The sequence below is a fragment of the Varanus komodoensis genome, unplaced genomic scaffold (genome assembly GCF_004798865.1).
Source record: "Varanus komodoensis strain SLA01 unplaced genomic scaffold, ASM479886v1 scaffold18_1, whole genome shotgun sequence".
Taxonomy (NCBI): domain Eukaryota; kingdom Metazoa; phylum Chordata; class Lepidosauria; order Squamata; family Varanidae; genus Varanus; species Varanus komodoensis.
In genome coordinates this window covers 3068882-3081975 of record NW_025335548.1, presented here as the reverse complement: position 1 = coordinate 3081975, position 13094 = coordinate 3068882, and positions in this window count along the sequence as shown.

Genomic DNA, 13094 nt, shown 5'->3' with positions numbered 1-13094 from the left:
GGTCCTGGAATTGGCCATCCTACAGGCAGTCATACCAGCAGAGACAGCTGCCGCAACACCACCAGCAACAACAGCATCAACAGCGCCGCCGCCCTCAGCCCCAACAGCGCTTCCAACAAGGCCACCGTTGTTTCGACGATCGGAGGCAGCGCTGACGGGACTGGCGAACCACTCCTCATGCTCCTTAATACCCACCCCCCTCTCATCTGGGGATCGGCTCCAAAGCCGACTCCCCATTTGGGAGTCCATCACACCTGACCGGTGGGTATTATCCATCGTTCAACACGGCTATCGAATAGAATTCGACATCGTTCCTCCATCGAGTCCGATCCAGTCTACTTCATGTTCGCCGGTACTTCTCGACGAAATACATCAACTTCTGCTTAAAGGAGCGATTCGTCAAGTATTTCCATCTGACGGACTTCACGGATTCTATTCCAGATACTTTACGGTCCCCAAGCGGGATGGTGGTCTACATCCGATTTTGGATTTACGGGACTTTAATAAGTTTATTATACCGAGAAAGTTTCGTATGACCACCCTTCAAAACATTTTGCCGTTGTTAAGGAGAGGGGATTGGTTCGCCTCACTGGACCTGAAGGACACCTACTTTCATATTTCAATTCATCCAACTTACAGGCGTTTCCTCCGTTTTGCTGTTGCAAACCAACTTTATGAGTTCACAGTTTTACCCTTTGGACTGGCTACGGCTCCGAGAGTTTTTACCAAATGCATGGCTCCTGTCTGTGCCTTCCTACGCCTTCAGGGCATACAAATTTACCCGTACCTTGATGACTGGCTGTTGGTCTCGCAATCCAGAGAAGGACTCCTAGACACCATCCATACAACCCGTACCTTACTAGATAGGCTGGGCCTACGTATTAATACAGAGAAATCTTCTCTTCTTCCGACACAGACGCTCACCTTCATTGGAGCCTGCTTGGATTCGACGTTGGAGAAAGCCTTCCTCCCTCAGGACAGACAGCAGACTCTCACTCGCCATATCCATCGAATCCAACGAGAGGGAACAGTTATGGCAAGATCCATCCAGAGGGTCCTGGGGTATATGGCCTCCTCGGTTGCCATAGTTCCACATGCCAGACTTCGGCTTTGCCCACTACAACTATTCTTCAACAAGGTGTATCATCCACAAAGAGACCCACAGTCGAAACGGATTCGGATCCCGTCTTCCGTGCTCCACTCCCTGTGCTGATGGCTGAAACCGACCAATCTCGTGATGGGAGTCCCCTTCAGGGCGCGACCTCCTTCGATAACTCTCGGTACCGACGCGTCTCTCCTAGGATGGGGGGCGATATGCTCTGGCCTGTCTCCCCAGGGAACGTGGACTCGTCTAGAATCCACAAATCATATCAACTTCCTAGAGCTGCTGGCAGTCTTCAAAGCCCTTCGTTCTTTCGAAGACCTCCTTCATCATCGGATCGTTCAGATAACTTCGGACAATATAGCGACCCTTTTTTATCTGAACAAGCAAGGAGGGACAAAGTCACCGACCTTAGCCAGGCTTTCTATGAGAATTTGGGACTGGTGCATTCAGAGACACATTACTCTGATGGCCGTTCATCTGGCTGGCACAGACAACGTGCACGCGGATCTTCTCAGCAGACACATCTTCACTTCTCACGAGTGGGAACTGGATCCTCGTACGCGCAACCACCTTTTCAGGCGCTGGGGGTTCCCCGATGTGGACTTATTCGCTACTCGACAGAACAGGGTATGCGAGACTTACTGTTCCAGAGTGGGAATCGGACAAGCATCCCTAGGGGACGCATTCATGATCCCTTGGGACAACATCAACTTCTATGCTTTTCCTCCGATCCCTCTTCTGATGAGGGTCATAGCAAAGATAGTGAGCGACCGTGCATCGGGGATACTAGTTGCCCCTTGGTGGCCATGTCAAGCATGGTTTGCGAAACTGCTCAACATCTCCCGCGGGGAGTTTCTTCATCTTCCGGCACTTCCATACCTTATAACGCAAATGGATGGCACACTTCGTCACCCAGACTTGCTCTCATTGAACCTGACAGCGTGGCGGATTCGGCCCCTTCCATTGGGGCCGATGACGGATTCGAGAGCCTCGAATCCGACAGCTTCTATTAATCCATCGGTATCGACGATTACTTCGACCACTTCGGTTCTGATTCTCGAATCCAACCATGCGGGCGCCTCTCACTGCCACAGTCTCTCCATACCATCCGGTTCGAGACAGACCCTTTCGAATTTGAACCCAACGCTCTTGCACACTGTGATTCAGCATATTATTGACTCTGCCCTAAAGCCGTCCACAAGGAAGTCATATACGGCTAAATGGAAACGTTTTTCCACCTTCGCCGAGTCTCATTCGTTCTCCCCACTTGTCTCATCAATCGAACAAATTCTTCAGTTCCTTCTGGAGTTGCATCACTCTGGACTGAAGCCATCTTCTATTAAAGTGTATACGGCCGCAATAGCCTACTACCATGGCTTAGTCGACGGATCACCCCTATTTTCTCATCCTATCCTCAAGAGATTTTTGAAAGGACTGTATAATCTTAATCCATCGATTAGACCGGTTATGCCCACGTGGAGCCTTTCTGTAGTTCTACAGGCCCTTATGAAGGCCCCCTTTGAACCTTTGGCGACTGTGGATCTCCAATTAGTTTCTTGGAAGACGGCGTTCCTTGTAGCTGTCATGTCAGCCCGGAGGGCCAGTGAAATTTGTGCCCTCCGCATCGACCCTCCTTATCTAAACTTCCACAGAGAAAAGGTCGTTTTACGTCTCGACCCATCTTTCTTGCCCAAAGTCTCTACACCTTTCCATACAGGACAAGACATTGTACTGCCTGCCTTTTTTCCATCACCGTCGAATCCCTTGGAAAGATCCTTGCACTCCCTCGACGTTCGGTGTTGTTTAGCCTTTTATCGATTGCGAACGGAGTCTATTCGGCGATCCAAGAAACTGTTCACCAAATATTCGGCTAGAGATCAGGGTGACCCAGTCACTCCACAAAGGCTTTCTAAATGGATAGTCCACACTATTGTCTTGTGTTATCAGTTAGCTAAGCTCAAATTGCCTTCAGTTCCTCGAGGCCATTCTACTAGAGCTGTCGCTACATCTTCTGCATTCGCATCTGGGGTTCCTATTGATGATGTCTGCAGAGCTGCTACTTGGGCGAATCCCTGCACTTTCGCCAAGCATTACCGTCTTGATGTTCGGGCTCGGCAGGACTGCTCCTTCGGTAGAGCTGTTTTCTCCTCCGTCCTTCGATGAGGACACCTTCCCTCCTCCTTTGATGGTAAGCTTGTTAATCTACCCATATGTGTGAGGCACAGAGGCCACGACGAAGAAAAGCAGGTTGCTTACCTGTAACTGATGTTCTTCGAGTGGCCATCTGTGCAGTCACACAACCTGCCCGCCGGCCCTGCTCGGTGTCGGTGAGTGGATGCATGGACAGCTCAATGTCGATGAGAGGGGGCATTTTCAGTACCGATCATCTCCTTTACGGTACTGACAAAAAAAAAAATCCATTAAGATACCGTACGTTCGGTCGCAAAGACTGAACAAAATGGCGGACGCTCCGCTCTTTATAGGCCACAAAGGGGAGGGGGAGCGGAGCTTCCCACCAAAAACTGTAGCTATCAATCTTCCGGCCAAAGGCAGTGTGCAGGCGCAGTACCCATATGTGTGATTGCACAGATGGCCACTCGAAGAACATCAGTTACAGGTAAGCAACCTGCTTTTGTGTGAATCCAGTCACGGTATTTCACCATGGCATACTTGGTCCATTACAGGTTTGCTCTATGGCTTCTCTGTATCACCATGGCTAGTCATGTTGTCTGAACCCAAGATCATGGTTTCCACAGTCCTAGTATGCAACTACCACAGAGTCCTCTGGAAAGAGCGGCCACTTCAGGAACCACTCTAGCCATGTAGCCTCTATGTGTGGACTGATGAGGAAGAGGCAGGTGATATAGGCAGGGTGCAATGCACCTTGGGATTACAGTTCAAGTACAGTAACTGATGAGGTATTTGCCAACAGTGGGAAGACTGAGTTGGGAGGATGGAAACCATGGTAAAGTCAAAATCTCTTGATCATCTGTCAGGTAGCTCATGGTAAAAAACAGGAACCACTGTAACCAACTCAGGGTTTCTTGTGTTATGTGTATGCAGTAACATGCAAGACACTAGCCAGAATAGCAATATTGGTTCTTCAGGTGTGTGTCTTCTGGTTTTGTTTTTTCGGAAAGCTGAGCATTCAGCCAATATTATCCCATCCCAGAGTATTTTGTTATGCTTCTGAGGTCCCATAAAGTATATAGAACCATTAGAAGTAACTACAGGTGGGCTTTTAGGGTTGGAAAATGACATACCTAAAATGGGAAGTGCCCTAGCAGGGCAGATAACTGTATACTACCCTCTAATTTTTAATCCATGTTGGATGCCATAAAAGTACCTGAACTGATTCTGTTCATAATTTTGATAGGACTGGTTCACATCTAAGGTTAAACTAGTTCCACAGTCCCAAGAGAGCTTTGAACTTGTTTTTCCTCACTGAGGTCTGGGGAAAATCCTAAATCAAATCCAAAGTTTTTTTTTCTCCAAAAGAATTCTTTGGATACTTACTTTGAGTGGAATCCAATTGTTCCTTTTCTTTGATTTCTTTCCCTTTCCCTTTTTCTTTTCTCTCTGTCCTTCTATCTGAAGAAACTTCTTCCATGGAGGAAGGAAGCTTTTAGATCTAACCCTTAGTCTTCTAGAGTTTTGGGTTTTAGCGAATGAATAATTAATTGCTGATAAAACTGCAGGAGGGCAGAATAATGCATTGTTCCTACTGTTTTAATATAAAACCTGTTAGCATCTCATCAAAAACTAACAGCATGGCCAAAGAAAAACTGGATCAGAATAAGGAGGAGCACTTATTTTGAATGTTTTTTGCAGCAACTTTGGGGAAATTTTCTTCAATGGGTTCTGAAGAAAATATAGCTTGTATATATTATGTTGACCAGTCTTAGGTGAAGTCACAATTTTAATGTTTAATTAAACTTTAGTTAAAAGTTAATGTCAGATACCTACTAGCATATGAAACATTTTTCAGTGCCTTCGTGCTTGGAGTCCTGCTGTTCGCCTTGTCAAATCCTAAATGTGTTTATTTAAAAACAAGCATATTCAAGATTCCAACATCAGTTTAAGTTTTCCAATTTAATGCAAAGTGTGCTGTAGCACAACTGTTAATGTTTTGGCGGATTGTTTGTCCATATACCTTGCATGTCATATTTTTGTTGTGCTTCAGCGGCTGGATAATCCCCTCTGTCCTGTTGTGACCATTGTCACAGCCATGGGACATTAATGAGAACATTAGCTGCCCATTCCGTGGGATAATCCTGCCAGAGGTTCCTGCCACAGTGCCAGTGGGATCTGTGCCCTCTTCACACCTGCAAGCACCTGTTCTGCTGTACCCTCAGACATGATTGCATCTTCAAGCCCCCCTTTTCTAAGAGCTACAGAACTCCAGTTCTGTCACCTCTAATATCCAATCTGGTGTCACATGTGCCAATTTGGAGCACACCTCCACAAAGAAATTGGCAGGGGGTCAGCCATTCTAGTCTTTCCCAGTAACCTGGGGCAGGATAAGCAGAATTTCTCTAGAGACCTACAGTGCAATCACTTGATAATAAATCGGTTTGTTGGTGGTTTGGGGCAGTAAATTTTTTTGTTTATCATTTTAGTTAAAATAGGTCATAATCCAAAATGCATTTTATGAAATCCTTTTGCAGAACTCCCAATCTTCACTGAACCAACTTCTGTTATGTCTTTCCTTGACCACTACTCATCCTGTAGATCCTCACTCAGACACACTCTGCTGATGTGGGCAAAAGCCGAAGTGAGCTACATGCTTTCGGGTGCCAACTGCTGCTGCATAAACATTTACAGGATGTTTGGAATTGCCTTCAGTCTGCACCTCATTGCACAGCATTATTTAGAAACGAGTCCTGTTGATTTCAGTGAAGTTTACCTTCCTAAGTCTTCAGCTGTGATTAAGCAGTCCTCCTCATTCTTATTGATGGGGGGAAAAAACCTCATCTAAAAGAATTACTGGCAGTGAAAAACGGGCTCTCTGACCTTTTTGGACCCATGGGCACCTGCTGTGGGCACCACCACAAAATGGCTCCCCTGGAAGGTGTGGCTTCTCACATAATGGGTGTTGTGCAGGCCAGCCAAAATTATGAGAGAAGGAAGAAAAAGAGTAAGGCTGTGGGGAGCTGTGGGGACAAGGCTAAAGTCTGCTGCAGGCAGGAAAAATACTGAAGATAGAGGCTGGGGCAAAGACAAAAAATGTATGTAAATGTGTAAGGATAGAGGCTGGGGCAAAGACAAAAAACGTGCATAAATGTGTAAAGAAAGAATAAGACTAGAGGATATGACATGAGCTAAAGATGTAGGAGTGGATAGAAATAGCAAGGTTAGAAAGAGAGATAAGGCTGCCCTAAACTTGAATTAAAAAAAAAAAAACTTTTTGGAAGGGGACAGGGAGTGAAAATCTGTGGCACATTGGGGACCTCTGTCAGTCTCTTGTTAGGGGCTTAAAATGTTGAATCTTTCACTCTGCGATGGTAAATAGTAGTTTTTGCTGTTTTGTGTAAATGATGTGATTGTCACTGTAAAGTACTTTCTGCATTGAATTTCCCTCTGGCCTTATTCTTTACCATTGTTCCCCACACCCACATGTACTGTATAAAAACCCTGAATTCTCATGCCTTTGATGCAGTGGTTAGACTGTGAAAAGCTAATGACAAAATAAATTGTTTAGTGCTTAAAGTGCCACAGGATTACTATTACTTATTACTATTTGTGTGTTTCCTCATATGTATATGACTGGCATTCACTGAAGAGAAAAAAAAGATCCCTACTACTTCCAATTCTATCTTAAATGTTAGCGTTTGGGTATTAGCTACATCCCATATTTTAAGAGTACAGGATTTAGTGTGATTTTTTAAATCTCCAGATTCTGCAGAGAAACAAATTTCCTTTTGCAATTGCTATTTTTACTTTAAATTGATACCCTGCTTTTTCCCTTCTTGCGAGAAGCCCAAGGTGGCTTACATAATCCCTCCCTCCTCTCCACTGTATCCTCACAACAACCAGCCTGTAAGGTAGGTCAGGTGGAGTTTGTGACTGGCACAAAGTCACGCAGTGAGCTTCATGCCTCTAGAACCCAGACGTCTCCCAAATCCCAGTCCAACACCCTGACTGCTATCCCATTTGATACTTATGTTAGTAAGAAGCACTGTCTGTGCATTGCTCAAAGAAACAAGTGGAGCAGAATATGCATTCTTGAGTTATCAAACCTGCAATCCTGAGCACACTTACCTGGAAGTAAGTCCCATTAAACTCAGTGGAGCTCACTCTTCAGTTGACATGTCCAGAACGGAACTGTCAGTGCGTTGAAATGCTACTGTATTTGCAAAGCGGGCAGTTATTTGTCAGAGGCCTCCTGCTGCCTTGGGGTATTTTATGTGCCGTCTCGTACACATCAAGATGGGCCTGAGCCTGCCATGCCCCCGTGGCAGTGTGTGCCACATTCTGCAATCTACCCCCTTCTTTGATGACAAATGTGGTGGACATAATTACTGGTTTTGGTATAAAGGGCAGAAAATTATATAACTAGCAGTTACTTCATTTTGTGGGCCTGTATAATCTAAATTGCGCTCAGTTTCACACTATTTATAGCAGACCTTATAACCATAAACACAATGGCTGTAGTTTTGTGCAAAACAAACACACATACACACACACACAAAGAAACCCTTGAAGGGAGCTGTGTCCCTGGTTGAAATGGCCATTTTCAAGGTCAGCAGCATAGACATTGTTAATTTATAGAGTCGTTATGGAATTGCCTTTCTGAAAGACAAGATTGATGCCTATTTTAACTCTAGTCAGAACTTTCAAAATCTCTTTCTCCCTTCTTCAGCGTTTAATTTCTAAAATGAGAGGTGCCACGGCTATGAATGCCATGGCAACCTTTCCCCTCAAATCTCAGATAAATGGAGGCTGTTATGCTTACTCGGTGAGTAGAAGAACACATTCGGCACCTGCCATCACTACTGCACTAGATACAGGCCCATTAAGTGTGATGGATGAGCTACTATGGAGTCAAATGGCCACCTGAGGATTGCCAACAAACAGGAAATGCTTTCCAAAAGAGAATGAAAGAAGACGTTGATCTGCATACAATTTGCATACAATTTAGCAATAATTAAAAAAATAAACAGGAATGCAGTAGCTATCACTACACTGTGGAGAATTGCGACCGGGTGACCCATGTGCCTTGCTCAGTCTGCAGTCAGGTGCTGTCGATGGGCAGCAACAAGGCTCACCTCTTCCTTCTGAGGATTCTTTCTCTTTCAACAGGAAATGGACAGAATGGCCCTTCAAATAGAGGACTGTGGTATGTAAAAGAGGCCATATGAGCATGTCCAGTTCTCAGTGTTGCAGTCCTTTCTCCAGCATCATTTCCCCTCTGCTGTTGGGAGGAGCAAAGGCTAAACTGTCCTGGAAACTGAGGACTGTATCCCGTGTTCTCCCTTTACAAGTGGAACAGAAGTTTCTGGAAGAATGGATTCCTCTGCTCCACCATACCTACCTATATCTTTCCACATCTGCTCTGGTGGGTATGGTGACCATCCAGAGCATCTGTGTGTCTGGGAAGAAGAGAGCAAAAAGAATTCCTGCCTTGCAAGAGGAAGTCCTCCAATGTTAGATGCCGTTTCGAGGTGAGCTTTTCAAAACCTACCTCTGCTTCTGAAACTGACTGTGGCCTATGAAAGAAGTATTTCCACTCCTTCCAAAGCCAAAAGCTGTATGCAGAATGGTAACCAAACTGGTGACAGTACTATGCCAAACCTGAATCCTGCATTTTTCTTTCCACAGTCGGAGGAAGAGCATTCAGAACTCCTCTCTGAGGCTCTGTCTGAATATAGTCCAGACTCAGGATACATGGACACAAACAGAGCAGAGCAGCTTGTATTTTGTACAAGAACCTCCTGAAAACAGGACAGAATTGCATATTTGAGCTTACTGCCTCAGTGGATTTCATGTTTTCAGAATGGTGAAAAAACTTCAACAAAAGCTTGGAACCAACACAGAATGGATGACTGGGGGAAGAACGTGGGGGTTAGAAAAGGGGTTAATAAATTCTGAAGCAGTATCTACGGGCCTGCAGGCCTAAAGCTCCTCAACCTTGGTTTAACATCTCCTTCCTCCGTACCTTGCCTCTCTTTCCAGGGCCCACATGAAAATGCTGCACAGCCATGCAGATCCTTCATGTGACACGGACTACATCTGTGGTAAGCTGGGTAGGTCACCCTGTTGCTCTTCAGATGTTTTGAATTACAATTATTTTTACCATTCTTGTAAAAAGCCTAATGACGTTGTTGTATGAAAAATTAAATACATTTAACAACAGAACATTCCTGTGGTTCCTCTTGTGTCTAGAGGGCCACAGGACTGTCTGGATCCCCAGCTTGGAGGTCCGAGACACAGCTCTGGCCCTGGAGCTTGGGATCTGCACTTGAATCCCTCGTTCCCCATCACAGCCAGTGTAGAAAGAGCCACATCAGCCGTGCCTCCGAGGTCATAAGACTGAGTTCAGAGAAGGGGTGGACAAGAAAGGGAGGAGAATGGGTTTATACGAGGATATGGCATATCCCGGAGGTGCTCCAGGTGCTTTCCCTCTGTGGCCCAAGTGTTGCACTGAGACGCTCTGAATTCAGCCCACCCTACATGGGAGGCATGTAATCCACTTGCTGGAGCTGACAGGAGTTGGCCCAAACATGTGGAGGGTGCCTACTGTGTTGCATGTGCTATGGGAGGACCAAAGTGCGGAGGGCTTTATTAGGGCCTTCCACATGGATCGTGCAATATTTAAATACAGCCTGAGAAGAAGGGCTCTAAATGCGATGGATGTAGTTATGATAACTATTGTGTTTATTGCACTGACAAAAAACATGCCCAAGAAACTGTTTGGAATGTAGTGTTGCCTTCTCCTCTGTTTCCGGTGGGGTTTAATCAACAACAACTCATAACATAAAAGCAGCAAATGAAATTAATTACACCAGGCATTTTGGCAAATAGCAATGCAGTCCCAAGGTCAGTGCCATTTTTCTCAGATACTTAAGAACAATTAGATATATAGATAAAGCTTATACAAAGCCCACTTGGCACAAGTCAACAAACAATTAAGCTTAATTAACAGGATGGCTTGTGAGAGCAATGCAGAAACTTTTCAGCTTTTTTACCTCACAACATTTGGAACCAATTGTTCTTCACTTCTATTTACTAATCACTTTCTTTGTATGAAGAAATCACCTCTGGGTTGCAAGGCATTTTGCTCAAGCATTGTTCTGAAGAATTTTTTTTAAGACAGACAAAAATAGCGTACCTTTCAACCTCACCACCATGAATCAAGCTCTAGAAGTCATGCAATATCATCAACCTGGTTCAACCTATAATTCAGTTTTCCTTCACAGACTGCCAAGAGGCTGCATTTGCTTTACCACCTGAATATGCTGTATTTGTAGCTAAATATGTATGAGAACCATGTGAGGCAAGCAGGGATGCTGCTAAGTGCCAAAAAGATCCTGGGCTCAGGCCCACACAGCATATGTCAAATGTACATGCTTTAAAGCTTCCTCTGCGTGTCTTTAAAGCACCTTGTCTCCTAAGGACACCCCTATGTGTAAGTAAAAGATGTATGGACAGAGGAAAGGAGGACATTTGATTTAAGAAAAAGGCACAGGCAGGGAGATTCAAGGAGGAGGGGGCAGGAGAAGGTGAAGCACGTGCAGGCAAAAAGCCAGCTAATCCAAGGGGATCAGATACAACAGAAAACATTAGGGCCCCTTTATCATTATTCTGGCAAGTGCCCACAGGCAGCAGGGGTGGGTCAGAGGGCCTCCTGGAGGTTCGGGGGCTCTGAATGAAAGGTCTCTACTTAGCTACCCCCTGACACTGTGATTCTGTAGCAAAAAGCTATGTTTGTTTTCTGGTATGTCAGTCCCAGAAAGACACAAGCAGGCGAAGTTTAAGCAACAGGAGCAAATTTAATTCTGAATACAGCAACAAAGGTGGGGAATTCATCATTCCCAAGGAGCAATTGCTTTTTATACCCAGTACTAGTGAACTGTTGACCATGGTGAGGAGAAGACAGCCTTCCCGAAGGAGGGCCCCGCTGAGGCGTCCTGCCCAGGCACAGCATCTGATATTGTGCATCATCATTATGGATCACAACATTTATTTACTTATTTATTTTACCCACCAACAGCTGAATGGCTTTCTGGGAGGTTAACAAAAGGCAGAAAAACATGTAAACAATACCAAAAATACCATGTACCAATAACAGTTTAGCACCAGTAACTACAACAAGCCCACAGCAACCCTAATTGAGGTCCATGCATAGTATGTATTAAAATACAATATTAAAGCTGAAAATTAATTATTAAAATACCTGGAAAATAAAAAGGTTTTCACTTGGCACCAAAAAGGTAAAAGAGTTGAACCAGGCATACATCCTTGGGGAGTTCAATGTCTGCTAAGACATTAGTTTAAGTGTCCAATTCCCTGGCTTTGTGGAGCCTGAGCAAAGGTGAGAGAGCCTTAGCTCTGGTTTTAAATCGGCAGGGTTTGTGTGTTTGCTTGCTTCTAATCATTCAGTCATTAAGGAAGGTTAGGCTAAGGCAGTGGCCTGGGCAAGGGCATCCATGCACTTTATGGCTGCACATGAATTTGGACCTTTTCCTCCTCTATTCAGAGCCCCAGATGTGTTCACTATATAACAGAATTGCTTCAGCTGAGGGGAAATAATGGGTGAAAACACTGCATCTTAATTTAGAAAAGAAGTAAGGCCAAAGATGAGAAATATTTCACCATAAACTTGAAGCAAGAGGGATTTTTATGTCATGTTATAAATGGAACTGTAAACAGCATGTGATGTAATTTTTCATGCTATTAAGTAGAACTACAGTTTTTCAAGAGTACAGATTGAAGTACAATGGAAGTGTTATCCAATCAGTGCTAAAGTGTTTTTCTTTTACTGCTGCTGAGCAGCAACAAAAATGGATTAAGCATGGTACTTCTTTTTCTGCCATTTAGAATCACAACCCCTAGACAGCTTAAATATTTGTCTAACTAGTTTAATTTTAATTTGGCCTCTGATTGTGTTCCACTCTGTGCCTTGCCTAGCACAGTCCCCTGGCCTTGTTTCAAAGGACACTCTTGCAAACATTTCTGCTTTCTTTGTGTGTGCGGTAGGGTGGGGAAGGGCTTTATAGTGATTTCATAAGTGTAATAAGCATGGTTAATTTATATTGCAAAGAAAATGGGTTTCCAACTTCAGGCAGTCTGCAATATCTTGAAAAGTCTGTTAAAATGCTAAATATGGAAGGGAATGGAGGGAACCAAGTGTCCACTAGCTGTTTGTTTATTAAAATATTGATGCATTGTTTTTATAAGATCTGTTCAGGGTGGTTCACAATATTATCAATAAAAAAGCAAAAATAATTGCTAAAGTATAACAAAACAAAGTAAGGAGTAAGACAGGTAAAAATAGATATACAATTACTTAAGATGCAAAAGCAAACAATAAACAGCAGCCATCAATCACCCACTAAAAAGCTTTAGAGAATAAGAAGGCCTTCACCTGATTCCTGAACTTTGAAAGGGCCAATTGATGCTTGTTGAGTTTGGTTTGGAAGGCAATCCATAATCAGGGAACAATCAGTGAAAGGTCCTGGGCTGAATTCTGAGCACCATGAAGGACCCTTGTAGGTAGGAATTCCCCACTTCCTCCTGTCCCCATGGAAAAATTATAAGGAGAATTGAAAGACTACCCAGTGCCAGTCAGTGGACTACCCAGTGGAGGTCGTGGAATGACAAGGGCTGCAAGGGGAAATTACCGAAAACTAGACCGAAGAACCATGCACAAGCAAAAGTTTGTATTTGCATGGTGGCTCCAACCAGTTTCTCTACATTCCTCATTCCACAGCATTCTGGACAGTCAGTTGAGTTCGTGCTATGCTTCATGGAAGGTTAGGGTGTGGGG